Here is a 15,200-nt window from a genome sequence, read left to right as displayed (position 1 = left end):
AAACGGATGATCCGTCTCTAGTATAAATCCAGCCAACGGTTAACAATGAAGTTAGTTTACTGCACTCGATCATTTCCTTGTCGTTTACTAATTCAACAGTAATTATTTCAATGTTAAAGTCCTTTAATACATTCGTTTGGTATCATACGCGCTTTTGAGTTGTTTTTAATGATCAAGATAAACAAAACTCCACCTTCAGTCAGTAAAGGACATCAATATCTAGATCAGTTTGAATTTTTAATCGAAAATGCAGTCTTGTGATAACTGTGCACAAGCCAGTCGACCGTTAATATTTAGTCGCTGAGTCACGAGACTTGCTACTAAGGGAAGAAGTTGTAAAGTCGAGCTACTTCAGCGACGGTGGGCAACGAAAAGAACCCTAGAAACACTAATATAGAAAGGACTTTGCAAAAGTCCATTTTCAGGCGATTAATACGCGATTTACTCTGTTCCTCTCTCTCAGTTAGCTTCATTTCCAGTCCCACCGCTTTCTTAATGTCTCACTCTTACAGCCCTCACCTTCCCCTCCCTCTGTTAGCTTAATTCCTACTCCCTTGGTTTCTTTTTTGTCTCACTGGTACAGTATTGCCCTCACCCTCTCCTCTCTTAACAGCACCTACCCAATTCCCCTGGGTTTCTTCTTGTCTCACCCCAGCTCTTCGCCAAGTCGAATTGTCTCGCCCTAGGTTCGCTCGCCCTTCCTCCGGTGTAGTCTCGTCCCATTCTCTTAGCTTACTGTTTGTCTCGTCCCACTTCCCTTCCCACCTTCTGCTCCCCCTTCTTTTGTTACTTAATTCTATTGGCTTCCTTTTTTCCTCGTCCCAATTCTCTCGCCCTTTCGTCCCATTGTAGTCTCGCATCATACTTTTTGCTTCCTTTTTGTCTCGCCCCAATTCCCTCGCCCTCTCGTCAGATTATAGTCTCGCCCCATTCTCCTGGCTTCCTTTCTGTGTCGCCTCAATTCCCTCGCCCTCTCTTCCTCCTTATAGTCTCGTCCCATTCTCTTGGCTTTTTTACTGTCTCGCCCCCATTCCCTCAGCCACTCCTTCCCCTGATAGCCTCATCCCCTCTCTTTTGGCTTACAGTTTGTCCCACCGTAATTTTCGTCGTGTATCTTTGCACTTTTCACGGGCTTTCTGCTCAAGTGAGCAAGACCCAGAAGGTATAACCTGGAGAAAGCTTAGATATAACAGTTTAGATCATGGAAAGCTGTGGTCGATTTGTTTTTTTTTTTTTGTTTTTTTTTTACTCTGACGGGTGACAGCTCTTGAGATCAGTTGTTAAAGACGATGAGTTAGTCGGGAATTTTGCTTCAGTTTTTCTGATTAACATTTCAGAACTCTTAGATTTCTGTTTTATTGAAAGTTCGAGACAATTTGTCAGGATTCCTTAAAATATAGCATAAAGCTAATTGAAAGTCTGACCGGACGGCTGAGAAGAGTAAATTTAATGCCCAATACTTCGGTTAGGCAGGACTAACCTTCTTCAGGGGGTACACTGAAGCTAAGTAGATATAAATAACACGGTTACAAAATTTTAATGTTGCATTTGGTCAAATGATGGACTATTATCCTCTTGTTTCTGTGTGACTGAGTTAAGAAACTCTCTTGGAAATTTATGTGTGAATTTCCGAAAACACACATTTTATACCTTTGAGAAAGGAGATATCAGGATGTATAAGTTCAATTAATCTGAAATTTTCAGGGCTGTTTCCTCTCATTGAATTGAGTAGAATGAGCTGACAGTTTCTCCATAAGTTGAATTTTAGCCAAGTTATTAACAAATACAGTATCTCCCATATAAAATCTTGTTGAAGTTTGAACCAGCACTGTGTCCATACTTTTAGTGGTTCCCAAATTTCCTTTGCTCCTCCAACAGAGTGAACTTAGTACTTTGTTTTGACGTTAAAATCACTTGATTCCATGTAATTAAAAATTAGTTTAGTTCCTACGCTTTCTTCGGATATATAGGTTCATATGGTTCTGAACCATGGTTATGAAGTAACACTTCAGTGTTTGAAAAAAAGTGTCTATTTTCACGTTTACCCCCGCCTCAAGGAAATATGTGACATGATAGGTTGACAAAAATGGGGGAAAATGAAACGTGCACTAAAGCGAATACATAAAAAAATAAATACATTAAATTTCGTCACGCCTGTTTAATCCAGAAGGTTCAGGGGTTTTGCCCTTGAAGATCAGAAATGCTTCTCTTGCCATGCGAATAGCATCATCCCTATTTGAGTTGATGAGTTCGAGAGGAACTACTTCTTAGATTAAAATTCAGCTTGGCAGTGAGGCTTAAAGGACACAAAAAAGGAAATTGAATGACAATGTTTATTCATTTCTTTTGTTTGTGTTTTCTAGGCCTCACTATCAAACTGAAATTTAATATATCGAAAGTGACCTATTACCTTAGCATGGGTTGGGAGTTACGTTATTTTAAAGGGCCTCATACTCTCACGGACCCTCATCATCTATGGTCCTCGACCAATGACATTACCAGCTAAAAGAAAAGCTAGCAGAGCACCTCACCCAGCCACAAAGAGAGGAACATAAAACGCTTCAAGAACTACGCCAGTTCATCTGACCAATTGGTAATTTCCATTTGACCCATTTGCGAGTCTAGTTCTCCACAGATAAATTTAACGCAACCTGAAAAACAGAAACCCTGCAGAATATGAAAATTTGGCGCGCTCGCCTGGAAGACCCAGCTAAGAGTAGCGTTCAAGAGATCTGTAGAAATCTTATTTGGATGGAAACGTAACTGCTTTGAAGTGTGTCTTGTGTAGTTAACAGGAAGCTGAAAAGTAATCATGAATCAAATGATCAAGTGACTTATCAGATAAACTCGAACCTCCGGTTGCGACCATCTCTCGTAAGCGACCAGTTTTCTAAAATACTAAAAGTTTTCAAGTCAACTCATTATATTTAGGACCTCTTGTAAACGACCACCTCTCGTAAGCGACCGCGAAAACTTCTGGAACGAAAAGTTTGAAATTTTCTTTTCTCTTTAACCTCCCGTAAGCGACCACTGGACAGATAATAGAGTGGAGATTTGATAACAAGGTGTTGTAACATCATCGCATGCATTCCTGGGTAGCACATGACACGGAATTTTCTCGATGGGAAGTACAGGATTTGTTCTCGATATTGACTTTTCACCTGAATAAAACATTTAAAACATGGGGTCTAAACAGTTACCAAATATGCTACTAAGGCAAACTTTTGACCAAGTATGGTCTAAGCTCTCCGCGTAAGCGACCACCTGGGCTTGACATTTTAGGCGGTCGGTTACAAGTGGTTCGACTGTATTCCGTTTTTCAAACTCAAGTGTTGGGAATGCCAAGACTCAACAGGCCGTTTTTCGCAAACTTCACAAGTTCATTTAAGATCACAAGGTTTGTTTTTCTCTCTCGCTTTGACTGTGTACTTATACTAAAAATGCATCATCGCACGGCGGTCCTTAAAGCTTAGCGAAACCTAATTTGATTGGCTTACAACCTCTTCTAAACAGTTTGATTGCTTAGTTCCTTGCCCCCGAGTGGGGGATAGGGCCGGAGATCAATTCTCGCCATCTGTCCCTATTCTTGGCCACAGCTGCTGCTGCGGCCCACGATGTAAGTCCCAGCTCAGCGCGTTCCTTCTCCACAGTTCTCCGCCATGTTTCCCTTGGCCGTCCTCTACTACTTTTTCCACTTGGTGCCCAGGATAATGCCACGTGTGGGTTTCGGTTTGGTGCCATACGCAGAACATGACCTATCCACTTAAATCGCCTGCGTCGCACTTGTGTACTGATCTTTTCGATTCCCGCTCTTCTCCGAATTTCATCATAGGGCACACGCATGGGCCAATGGACTTTCAAGATTCTCCTTAGGCATTTGTGAAGAAAGGTGTCAAGCCTTTTTTCATCCGCTTTTGTCATTCTCCAAGTCTCGCATCCATACAACAGGACAGCAATGATGTTTGACTTGAAGATCCTCATCTTAGTTTCTCGGCGGAATTCACCTTTTCTCCACACCTTTGAAAGTCGATGAAAAACACTCCTAGCTTTAAATAACCTACTCCGAATGTCCTGTTCGGCACCACCCAAGTTGTTAACAGTGGCCCTAGATAGACAAAGCTGTCTGTATCCTCTACATCAGTGCCGTTTATCTTTATAGGATCTTGTCTCCTAGCATTGAGTCTGAGCATCTTCGTTTTGTTGACGTTTATCTTCAAACCCGTACCTTCACTGTTGCTCCCCAGTCTTTCTAACTTCGTTTGTGCTTGCGTCCATGTGCTGGAAATGAGCGCAATGTCATCGGCATAGTCTAGGTCTTCAAGCTGTCTCATCATCTTCCATCGAATCCCTGTATTACCTTGCTCTGTAGTCCTACACATAATCCAATCTATTATCAGCAGGAAGAGAAACCCTGACATTACACAACCTTGTTTCACTCCTGATTTCACGGTAAACCAATCCGATTTGCCTGCTCCATCGATCGCTGCACACTTGGTGTTACTGTAAAACAATTTGACAATTCTTATGAATTTTGATGGTATTCCATAAGACTGCATTATCCTCCACAGTGTTTTACGGTGGACACTATCAAATGCTTTCTCGTAATCTACAAAACAAGTATACAGACTTGCATTCCATTCCAGCGATTGTTCGATGACATTTCGCAGCACAAAGATGTGCTCAGTCGTGCTTCGCCCAGTTCTGAAACCTGCCTGTTCTTCCCTTAGCATCCCATCCACTGCATCATGCAGTCTAGTAATAATTACTCTTCCCATAACTTTCGCTGGTACTGATAACAACGTTATTCCACGCCAGTTGCCACAGTCAGTAAGGTTCCCCTTCTTGGGAAGCTTAACGATCAGACCACAATTCCAGTCCTCCGGGATTTCCTCTGTCTCCCACACCGTGCGAAATAGGTCTTCTAGCAGGCACGCAGTTGCCTCTATGTCAGCCTTCAGTAGCTCTGTTGTGATTGAATCCATTCCAGCTGCTTTGCCATTCTTCATGTTCTTCAGAGCCTGCTTTATTTCCTGTCGGGTGATACATTCGTCGCTGACATCTATTCCGTTTTGCTGCCTATTCTATTCTCCTTCTTTCTCTTATCCTTTCTGATCTTGTCTCTTCCATCTTCTTCTTCAATTTCCTTCTTTCGTCAATTTTTCTCCAACTTATTGTACTTATGCAAGTCTTGCTCTTCCTTTGTCTATGACCAAGAACTGACTTTGCCGTTTCGCAGTAGGCCTTCTTGATGTTCGACCATTTCTCCTCGACGCTTTCGGCATTCTGGGTGTCATCATTTCCTGTTTCATCAGACTCAGTTTCTGTCAAGCAGCTAAATCTGGTCTTAAGCTCTAAGACAAATCTTTGTTTAATCTCAGGCACCTTTAGCTTGCTCAGCTCATATTTCCGTGCAGTCGTTTCGCCTTGCTTTCTAACCACCCCACTTAGCTTCAATCGAATATTTCCAACAACCAGGTTGTAATCACTTCCAACGTCGGCTCCCCTGAAAGCCCTGGCGTCCTGTACCGATCTCTTAAATATTCCATTACCAGCTATGTGGTCGATTTGATTCCTTGTTCTTCCATCTGGAGAGGTCCAGGTGTACTTATGGATGTCTTTGTGGGGGAACATGGTCGTTATGATGGCCATGTTGTTGGCCGCACAGAACTCTATGAACCTTTCACCATTATCAGATCTGTCGCTTCCTAAACAATGCTTACCAACCACTCCGTTTTCGCCCTCCATTTGGTGCCCTAACTTTGCATTCCAGTCGCCCATAGTTATTATGATGTCATATCGAGGTGTCCTGTCATACACCTGTTGCAGTAGTTCATAGAACCCGTCTTTTTCATTGGTGTCAGCGTCATTGGTCGGTGCATAGACTTGAATAATGGTTGTTTTTATGTGCTTGGATTTGAACCTAGCTGTTATTATTCTGTCGCTCACAGGGTTCCAGCTCTCCAGAGCCCTAGATGCCTCCTTGCTCATCATAATGGCCACACCGCTTTGGTGTTGGTTATCGTTTCTGCAGCGAATATTATATTCACTCCTCTTTGTGTCCTAACCTGCCCAGACCCTGTCCATCGACACTCGCTGATCCCTAGGATCTCCACCTTGTACTTTGCCATCTCTCTACAAACCTGAGCAGTCTTTCCGGTGCTGTACATGGTACGCACGTTCCAACATCCCACTCTCATTGTCTTCTTAGGGTGAGTCAACGCCCTTATCCGCATGCAAGTTTCCTTTCGGCTTTCACCTGCATTCCTCATACTGCTGTCCATCAGGATGACGGAGTCGTCTCCCGTAAGATAGCAGGCCGCTGATCTCGCTCCTTGGTGGTTATCGGTACACTCAAAAGAGTGGCCTTGACATCAATTTCCGGTTTCCGTAATCACCTTGCTTTTACGGGATGGGTTGATTGGCCCCATGCCCAACCCCCAACCTGGAGGACCAGGGATTTTCTGTCGGGGTGTCCTTCCCCTAGCCACGGGTACCAGATATTTAAAGGCGCTGGAAGCTCGCCTTTCGCCATTGTCACTCAGCTACATCGTATTACCAGGGTCACCAAACGTGGAGGTGTGACATATGACTTGCTGGCAGAGCCTTTTTGAGACGGTAGGCATTTCTCGGCACTTACAAGAGCTACCTAGTGGCAACACTAGCTCTCACCGGGACCTTTTACCAGCCTTTGACCCCCCCTCCCCCCCCCCCTAAAAAAGAAAACAGTTTGATTGATGACGGAATATTACCTGACTCGCAAGCTTGTTTTGTTGATAAGATGAAACACGTTTACCATCTGGTACTAATTAACTGGTAATCATCAACTGCAATAATTGAGACTGTCAGGCTCGTGCTTCCGATTTCTATTCTTAGATTCCCTGAATCACGCAACTTAAAAATAGGATAAACTGTCACAAATTTAAATTGGAACTTTCAAGACACGGCTTTGTTCGATTTATAACGCCAAGTCACAAAAGAACAGACTTGGATACGGATAAAACCTTATTAAGCAAGCTTATTCGGCCCGTACTGGGCAAATAATAATCTCAACCTTTTTATTCTGAATTTATGAACCTCTCTTTTCGATCTCTAACATTTTTTCTTTTTTTTTTTTCACGTAAGAAACTCAAAAGTAAACTCAAAGAAAAAAGCAACTTTGCTTAACTCACACTTTGTTTATTTGCATTATCAAAGTAAATGAAGATTTTACAATTATTTCATATCAAAAGCTATTCACTACTAGTCATCATTGCTAACAGCTCTTTCTACAAAACGTTTCATCATTAAAGTAGCTAACTTTAAAGGTCCAATAAAATAAAGCTTGAAATACAAACTTTAAAAACATATATATTAACCTACAGATACAGTCGAACCCCGTTTTCTCAGACACCAGTGTTGATATAATCTTAAGCTGGTCAAGTAAGTTCATTGAAGCAATGTTCATTGTACTACATATTTTCCAGTACATAACTGACTGTCAATAACCTGCTAATCCCTAAAACAAACTTGCTATGAAAACATCATAAAGATAATGAAATGTCAAAGAGTATAGTAATCATTTTAGAAACAATACGTTTCTTCTCTAAATTAAGAAAACGTAAATCCTCTAAACAGCCTTTTCTTCTATAGTTGAGGTTCTTATTTCAGCAATTAATCCATTAAGTGGTTTTATTACTTTCTTATTTAGTATTGCTAGTCACCGCTCTATTAATCAATATAACCACTGGTGCAGCAAACAAACAAATGTTTTTTTTTCCTTCAAAATAATTCATACAATACAACTCAAGAGATGTGGCTATTTATCCCATCCACATGCCAGAGACACAAATTTGTTTTTGTCACCCACCCACCCACCCGTCCCCCCTACTCCCAGAACAATTATTGAACAGTTCAACCGATACAGAACCAAACCACCAGCAATTACGTGAATACTGCATCTCTAACGTTTTACCACAGAAAAGAATTCCACAAATTCAACTAACTGAAAACTAAAATGGATTTTGAATCCCTGAAAAATAACCCGATAATTACCGGTTTTCGTTTTGTTTGTAAATGACAATGTTCACTCCAATATTTGGATGCGATGGTTATACTCGTCACAAAGAACAATTCGGCCATTACTGAGATTTGCTACAGACCGTGGATAATTGAATTCTCCTGAATTACAGCCCTTTGTTCCAAACTTGCCAACAAACTTTCCATTAAGTTCAAACAATTGTGTTCTATTATTACCTGAATCACAGACCATCAGATGTCCTCACTTGCTCACTGACAAGCAATGGGGATAAAAAAAAACTCCCCGTTCCCCCACCCTGCTTTCCAAACTTGTACTGAAAGTTTCCATTCCTGTCGCAAACTTTCAGACAGTGTTCAAAACAGTCTGACACTATGAGATATCTGTCACACTGAACACAGTGGATAGGATAAATAAAAGAACCCTGCCCACCCATCTTCATTAAAAACTTGCCATCAGGAGAAAAGATCTTAATCAATTTGTTTCCTGCATCAGCAACAATGATATTACCATCACTGTCTACAGATAAACCAGAAAAATTAGAGAGCTGATTGTCAAGGCTTCCTTCCATACCAAACATACCCACGTACTCACCCTCCCCACTGAAAATCTTGATCCTATAGTTATTGTACATGTTGTCTGCTACGAAAATAGTTCTGTTTGTATGACAAGTTATTCCAGTTGGATACTTAAATTCGCCCGCTTTGTTACCTTCCCGACCAAAAGATCTTAAGTACTTTCCATCACTCGTGAAGATTTGAACTCTGTGGTTCCAGCAATCAGTTAAAACTATCTCGTCCCTGGCATTCACTGCCACCCCCCTGGGATGGTTAAACATTCCAACAGAGGAACCTTGTTTTCCAAAAGAAAAAACAGGTCTGGCCTGAAATAATTTCACATCAATAGAAAAAGGACTATTAAAAACCTGTTTGCCGTTTACCTTTACTGTCACTTTGTATTTGCCTTGATCTTTCGGTGAATAGCAGATTTTGTAGCTTCCATCGTTATTGTCATTTATTCGCACTTCCGTCGCGCATTCTCGTTCTTGTTCATCCCTGATCTCTGCCGATACACGGTCATGTTTATTGTAACACTGCTCTCCCTCTACGTTTCTTGTGGCCAGAACAAACTGTGCTTCAACTCCAACAGTTCCTTCTTGGAGTCCTTTGCCCTCAGCGACAGATTGACTAGCTTCAGTTTGCTGCAGTATTTTCAGTGTTCCGATTTCTTCGGTGTTGACAGTTTTCAACATCTTTTGATTTGGCACGAAAACCAACGCGGGAAGATCTTTCAGGTCACGTTCACTTGGCTTAGTAGTTTGATCAACTCCCTCCAAGATTGTTTGTAATGACTTTTTCACTTGAACGACTTCAGCGTTTGCACTTCGAGTCAAAACTTTATCAGCTTTATCCAACGATGATTTGATCATCTCTATTTGATGCTCGATCTCAGTCTTTTGCGTTGTTAGACTTTTGAGTGATTTCTCTTTTTGGTCTTCCACCGCTGCAAAAATAGTTTGCTTCTTCGCTTCAATATTAGCAATTAAATTGTCAACAGTCCTCTGAACGTCTCTCTTCACCTCTTCGCCTCGTTGTATGATCTTCGCGTAGTCTTCATCAAGTTTACTAACAGCAGTCAGCTTTGCTTGTAAATTACGCTTCTGTGTTTCAATCATTGATTTCATTTCAATCTTTTGTCTTTCAGCTTCGTCTTCTATGGCTCCAAAGAATGACCAGGATGATCCATCAAAACACAAGATTGGCAAACGGCCGCTTCACAGTTCTTACAAAAGTACTTTAACTCTTCTTTCTCGTGCCGTTGCTTTGTACAGAACACAGGTCGCTTGAGCACATCCTCATAGTCCTTCTCTTGAAAGTCTTTCAGCGCCAGAACACGGTGATCTTTATTGCTTCGCATGATGTTGTGTGCAGTGACGCGCTCTTGACAGTGAAATATGCAACACTGGAAACAATAAGAAGTCTCAGAGCTTTTCTTCTCGCAGTTCCCACATCTTACTTGACTACTTCTGCACTCTCTTATTGCCACACATCAATCAAGCCATTGAGATAAAAACTGGTTGGAAGATCTTTCAGATCGCCACTTTCAGGTACTCTGCTAACGGCTTGACAATTTGGGCATCTGATGGTGTCGCAGCCATGGCTCGTCCTAGGCCATTGTTTCAAGCAGTGCAGACAGAAACTGTGTAAGCATGGCAGATGTTTTGGATCGGTAAATATGTCGGAACACACCGAGCAAGACACTTCTTCGCGGAGATTATGGAGCAACGTTTTGATATCCATGTCGTGTTCAGAAACAAGCGAGTAAAGCAAGGTTTCGACGGAACTCAACTCGAAACAATGAAGTCTTGTGACTTTCTTTTCACTCTTCTCTGAATCGTGGCTGTTTATTATGCTAATCGTTTCCTTTCTTGAAACCGAATTATGCTAATCTTTTCCCTTGTTGAAACCAATCATTGAACGTTGCTTTAAGAGCCTTTGTCATTTTGTTTTGGATACTGATTCTTAATGTGACCATTAGGGCTCGTTGATCAGATGTCACTAAAACATTACTGTTTTGGAGTCTGTATTTCGATTCCTTTCTGTCTGAGTTGACTTCATTTGCTTTGTTCTCGCGCAAAAGATGGACAGCTCATTTTGTTGGGGTGCGTTGGTCAGGCAAAACTCCAAGCAATGGTCTGAACTTACAATCTCTACGGACTCGCGAAGACTCGCGATTATCTGCGAGCAACGTGGTGGACTGTAATTTTCATATGGCAATGGCATCTTATCCATCCTCTAAAATCTTTCTCTTTCACCTGCTCCTGTGATGAAAGCCTCATTTCTCCTTACCATCTTATGGCAAATGTAAGAAGACACGTTATGAAAATGCAAGACGCAACCATCATAGTTGAAAACGTTTGACTAAAACCCAAATTCTCTCAAAATTATTTACAAAAATATTGTGACTAAGTAAGGAGAAATTTGATATGGATCTTTTTCTTTAGACGGTGAAAATCACTGGCAAGTTTGAACTAAGAGCTGCTGTGATTTGTAACAGCTGACCTCACTGCTCACACTTTAGCCAAACTGACCAACACTGCTGGAAATTATCCTGGCTTGCGTGGTATAAAACAGCCAAGAGCATTGTGGCTCCCCTCGGATTGGATGCTACTCCAACACAGATTACTTCCCTCTTAACCTTTTATTAGGTCCTTCTAACATGATGGTACACTCCTGTGTGGCGAGAGGCACTACAACAGTAAAATGTCAGAGGGGGCGACGTCATATATCCGCGCGGATGCACGCACATGTCAGGGGCTCTCGCGTGGATGTTGTCACGTTGCGTGATCAAATGGTGAGAGTTGAGAGATTCTCTTGCGTATTTTTCACAGCGATGGCAGGGAATAAGGCAGGGAATACGAACCAGGGAGCTTATATGTAGTTTTATGCTCTGAGCTAACGGAAAAGGGGGGTTTTTCAGGGTCGAAAACAAGACTTCAATCTCGCGCTGGGAATGAATAATAAGATCTGCTCACGCTAGTTGTAAGCTTACGCGTATGCTTAAGAATATAGCAAGAAAACTATCTGCTCTGGTATCGAGTTAATTTGTGAGTTTCTCAGACAATGTTTAATCATAACCAAAACCCGTTTTGATGGTTTCTTATTGTCTCTGCTTGTTTGGTGAGTTTGCAATGGTTTTTGAAAGGAAAGTCTGACGCGTACAATTAGCTCATTTGCATAGTGCAGCTCGTGCACTTTCAAGTCCGAGTCCCTGTTTTCAATTGTCAACAAATCTTGACAAAGATTTCTTTCGTTATCTTTTGTGCTGAGATGCTGCAACAAATTTCACGAATGCAAAAAAGGCTAGAAAACATCATGTGTGTTTCTTCAACATAAGCATAGTGAAGTTTTACACTGCGAAAATGAAAATAGACAAGGAGTTTTGATAACTCGATCAACAAAATCGAAATCGTTATTCCAAGTTGATTAAAGAAAGCGTCATCGTAACTTTGCTGATTATTTCTGCTTTATACACATATTTTCAGCTTAGCTTTTAATATGTTCTCAAACATTTATCAATCTTAAACGTATTTAAAAACTATAGAGCTATCGTTTGAGTTCGATGTACGCTTTCACACGAAAGTGCGGCGGAAGTACAATTTGTCATGTTTACTGACTGTACAAAACATGCATCGGCGGGCGCTCTCATTCATCGACAACAGAGAATTTACTGGATTTTTACACGAATAAAACTGAGCAGTATCTACGGACGTACAGTTATTAAGCCTCGATGAAACATCAAGCGTTGCTTACAATTCAAGCGAAACTCAAACTAGCAATTATTTTGTTTTACTTTTCGGTCGCGATAGACTGACAAATTCCTCGCAAGCGTGTGGCAAGAGGAGCTATGAAACTATGAAGTCCTGAAGCTCTGCTATATCTAAATATATCCAGCTAGTTTTTTGCTGTGTAATGGAAAAGCTGTTACTCTTCAACATATGTGAAATTTAAAGTGGAGTAATGTACAGCTCATGTAAAAGAAGCATCAGTCGGAACACAACTTGGTCAGCGATATATATATGCTTACAGCGGAACATACCTAAATTCGACACTGTCTTACTTCACTCAAACTGGAGCAGCTTACGACGAAAATACTTAAGCAAAATTCCAACAGATGTAAACGCGTTGAGTTGCGGGGCAAAAACATGAAATATTTCGGGAATTTCGGACGCCATTTTCCCCACGCGACATCCGCAAAAATCCTCGCAGCATGTACGCGCGTGTACCGCAGGTGATGGCGCAATTTGTTCTAAAAATAGAATTATTGTCCCATATCATGGGGACAACCTCAATACTTGAAATGGCGCGCGCTTACGGTCTCCGTCCCCGATTATGGCTCCTGGAAAGAAACAAATGTTTTCAATGGAGTGTTTCTCGATGCCCCCTTCTAGCAATTATCTAGATACGTTCAACCGTTTTCTTTCTGTCTAGTTGCTATGAGGAGAAGACAAACACTCTCCCAGGATATTTAGTAAGAAAGTAAACTTATTTCGTGAAAAATTAAGCAGCCTCGCATCTAACGACCCGGTTAGCTTTATTAATCCTTCATTTGAAGCCCTTACTAACGAGTGCGCTGTACACAAAACTTAGGGGGGTCCCAACAATACCTTACTAAAGCAGGGCTGTCGTGCGATTCTATTCTTCGGCGGGAAAACAAGGGCAATGTTTAACTGTGTACATTCTGATCGAAACACTGAAGAGAGAACAGACAAGCCGAAAGCTGGAGAACGCATGTTACATCTACATCTATACTTAGTTAAGTAAGTCGGTAAAAACCGTGAGATATCACACCAACTGTAAAAATCTAAATAAAAATAATACAATGGAATATAAAAAAAAAAGTAAAAAATAAAACAATCTAAATAAAAATAATACAATGAAATAGCAACAAAAAAAAATAAAAAATAAAAAATAAAAACTCTAATGAATAAAATTAATACAATGGAATATTAAAAACTATTAACTAACTTTTATCTAAAAAGTATCTACGGACGTTGTATTCCGGCACAATATTGTATTGTAGCATTGCTTCCAAAAAGAAAACTTGGCGAAGCACAATACCCAGCTACAGAGAAAGAAACATAAAACGCTTTAAGAACGGCGCTTGTTTATCTAACCTATTGCCACTTTTGTGAGCTCAGTTCTATACGTATGAATTTAGCGCTACCAGGAAAAAAGAAACCCTGCAGAATATGAAAATAGTGCTCGCTTAGTCGCCTAGCCGACCCGCTAGCTAAGAGTAGTGTGCAAGAGCTCTGTAGGGAGGGAAAAGTTAACGTAACCCCTTTCAAGTGTATCTTCTGTATCTGAACGCAACAAAGAGATAAAGATATGGTTCGACCTGGGCTCGTGTTAACAGGAAGCTGAAACTTAATCATGTATCAAATAACCACGTAACTTATCATGTATTTCGTTTTCATGGCTCCAAAACAAACTCAAGTTTTTTCAATTTATAACGTAGTCACAAAAGAACAGAGTTAAATACGATAAAACCTTATTAAACAAGCTTATTCGGCCCATTGTACTGGAGAATTTATGAACCTCTCTTTACGATCTCTAGCAATTTCTTTTTTCACATAAGAAACTAAAAAGTAAACTCAAAGCAAAGAGCAACTTTCTTGAACTCACACTTTGTTTATTTACATTATCAAAGAAAATGACGATTTTACAATTATTTCATATCAAGCTATTTACTGCTCTTAATCACTGCAAACAGCTCTTTCTACAAAACCTTTCATCATTAAAGCAGTTAACTTTAAAGTTCCAATAAACTAAAGCTAAAAATACAAAGTTTAAAAACATATATTTTAACCTACAGATACAGTCGAACCCCGTTTTCTCAAACACCGTCAGAAGCACACTAAGTGTTGCTATAATCCAGGTGTCTGTCTTAAGCTGGTCAAGCTAACAGAAAATGTTGGAGCTGGGAACTAAAGTCAATTTCCATAAGGCTCAAGGTGTCCGTATTAAGCGGTCATTCGTAAAGTGGGGTTTAACTGTAGCACTGCAGCTAACAAATACTGCTATTGAGTATAAGGAAAATACAAACTTCAAGGCAATTAGTAACTTGGTAAGTTCATTGAAGCAATGTTCTTTGTACTACATGTTTTCCAGTACATACCTGACTGTCAATAACCTGCTAATCCCTAAAACAAACTTGCTATAAAAACATCATAACGACAATTAAATGTCAAAGAGTATAGTAATAATTTGAGAAACAAAATGTTTCTTCTTTAAATTAAGAAAAGGCAAATCCCCTAAACAGCCTTTTCTCCTATAGTGGAGGTTCTTATTACAACAATTAATCCATAAAGTGGTTTTATAACTTTCTTATTTTGCTAGTCACTCTATTATATAATATAACCACTGGTAAAGTAAACAAAAAAAAAACGTTTTTTCTTGTCCTTCAAAATAATTCATACAATACAACTTAAGAGATGTACGTATTATTCCCATCCAACTGCAAGCCACACAAATTTGTTTTTGTCACCCACCCACCTGTCCCACCTAACCCCAAAACAATTATAGAACAGTTCAACCGATAGAGCCACACCACAAGCAATTGGGTGGACACTGCATTTCTAACGTTTTATCACAGAAAATAATTCCACATATTAAACAAACTG

The 15,200-nt window shown here is 40.4% G+C and overlaps 1 pseudogene; it reads right to left on the bottom strand.

Annotated features, from left to right (window-relative positions):
- Positions 1-7,378: 7,378 nt before the first annotated feature.
- LOC145469620 (E3 ubiquitin-protein ligase TRIM45-like) lies at positions 7,379-10,448 on the bottom strand (annotated as a pseudogene).
- Positions 10,449-15,200: the final 4,752 nt, after the last annotated feature.

Source organism: Orbicella franksi, chromosome 15, assembly GCF_964199315.1.
Source record: "Orbicella franksi chromosome 15, jaOrbFran1.1, whole genome shotgun sequence".
NCBI classification, from domain to species: domain Eukaryota; kingdom Metazoa; phylum Cnidaria; class Anthozoa; order Scleractinia; family Merulinidae; genus Orbicella; species Orbicella franksi.
Note: the sequence above shows the minus strand (reverse complement) of the source record. Positions and strands in the feature narration are given on the sequence as shown.